The 2,344-nt window shown below is 61.5% G+C and overlaps 1 protein-coding gene across 1 annotated transcript in view; it reads right to left on the bottom strand.

The window, feature by feature from the left end:
- Positions 1-2,344, bottom strand: part of LOC119589372 — a 40,452-nt gene that overhangs the window by 18,254 nt on the left and 19,854 nt on the right. The window lies entirely within an intron of this gene.

Genomic DNA, 2,344 nt, shown 5'->3' with positions numbered 1-2,344 from the left:
CTCCCACCATCACCATCCTCCCACCATCACCACCTCCCACCATCACCACCCTCCCACCATCACCACTCTCCCACCATCACCATCCTCCCACCATCACCATCCTCCCACCATCACCACCCTGCCACCATCACCACCCTCCCACCATCACCATCCTCCCACCATCACCATCCTCCCACCATCACCACCTCCCACCATCACCACCTCCAACATCACCATCCTCCCACCATCACCACCCTCCCACCATCACCACCCTCCCACCATCACCATACTGCCACCATCACCACTCTCCCACCATCACCATCCTCCCACCATCACCATACTGCCACCATCACCACCCTCCCACCATCACCACTCTCCCACCATCACCACCCTCCCACCATCACCACCCTCCCACCATCACCACTCTCCCACCATCACCACCCCCCACCACACCACCTCCCACCACACCACTCTCCCACCATCACCATCCTCCCACCATCACCATACTGCCACCATCACCACTGCTCCCACATCACCCACCCGCCCACCATCACCAGCCCCACCAGCACCACCCCCCACAGCACAGCCTCCCACCATCACCATCCTCCCACCACACACCTCCCACACACCACTCCCCACCATCACCATCCGCCCACCATCACCACCTCCCACCATCACCATCCTCCACCACACCACCTGCACCACACACGCCCCACCATCACCACCCTCCACACCAGCACCATCCTCCCACCATCACCACCCCCCACCATCACCACCCTCCCCCATCACCACCCTCCACCATCACCCTCCCACCATCACCATCCTCCCACCATCACCATCCTCCCACCATCACCACCCACCCACCATCACCACCCTCCCACCATCACCATCCTCCCACCATCACCACCCTCCCACCATCACCATCCTCCCACCATCACCACCCTGCCACCATCACCACCCTCCCACCATCACCCTCCCACCATCACCACCCTCCCATCACCATACTGCCACCATCACCACCCTCCCACCATCACCATCCTCCCACCATCACCACCCTCCCACCATCACCATCCTGCCACACCACCCCTGCCCACCATCACCACCCTGCCACCATCACCATCCTCCCCCATCACCACCCCCACCACACACCCTCCCACCATCACCACCCTCCCACCATCACCACCCTCCCACCATCACCATCCTCCCACCATCACCACCCTCCCACCATCACCACCCTGCCACCATCACCATCCTCCCACCATCACCACCCTCCCACCATCACCACTCTCCCACCATCACCACCCTCCCACCATCACCACCCTGCCACCATCACCACCCTCCCACCATCACCACCCTCCCACCATCACCACTCTCCCACCATCACCACCCTCCCACCATCACCACTCTCCCACCATCACCACTCTCCCACCATCACCACCCTCCCACCATCACCACTCTCCCCCTCCCACTCTCCCACCATCCCACCTCCACCATCACCACTTCCCACCATCACCACTCCTCCCACCATCACCACCCTCCCACCATCACCACCTCCACCATCACCACCTCCCACCATCACCACCCTGCCACCATCACCATCCTCCCACCATCACCACCCTCCCACCATCACCACCTCCCACAATCACCACTCTCCACCATCACCACCTCCCACCACACCACCCTGCCCACCATCACCATCCTCCCACCATCACCACCCTGCCACCATCACCACCCTCCCACCATCACCACCTTCCCACCATCACCATCCTCCCACCATCACCACCTCCCACCATCACCATCCTCCCACCATCACCATACTGCCACCATCACCACCCTCCCACCATCACCACCCTCCCACCATCACCATACTCCACCATCACCCCCTCCCACCATCACCATCCTCCCACCATCACCATCCTCCCACCATCACCACCCTCCCACCATCACCACCCTCCCACCATCACCATACTGCCACCATCACCACCCTGCCACCATCACCATCCTCCCACCATCACCATCCTCCCACCATCACCATACTCCCACCATCACCACCCTCCCACCATCACCACCCTCCCACCATCACCACCCTCCCACCATCACCACCCACCCACCATCACCACCCTGCCACCATCACCATACTGCCACCATCACCACCCTCCCACCATCACCATCCTCCCACCATCACCACCCTCCCACCATCACCATACTGCCACCATCACCACCTCCCACCATCACCACCCTCCCACCATCACCATCCTCCCACCATCACCAAAATCACGTTACCTTAGCGTGATGTTGCTGTGACGTCACAGGTCGCAGGGGTTTCCAGATATCGCTATCTGCTGAACTCCGCAAAGGTTAGGAA

Source organism: Penaeus monodon, chromosome 25 (assembly GCF_015228065.2).
Source record: "Penaeus monodon isolate SGIC_2016 chromosome 25, NSTDA_Pmon_1, whole genome shotgun sequence".
Lineage (NCBI taxonomy): Eukaryota > Metazoa > Arthropoda > Malacostraca > Decapoda > Penaeidae > Penaeus > Penaeus monodon.
The sequence above is the reverse complement of the archived record's forward strand: the minus strand, read 5'-3'. Positions and strand labels throughout refer to the sequence as shown.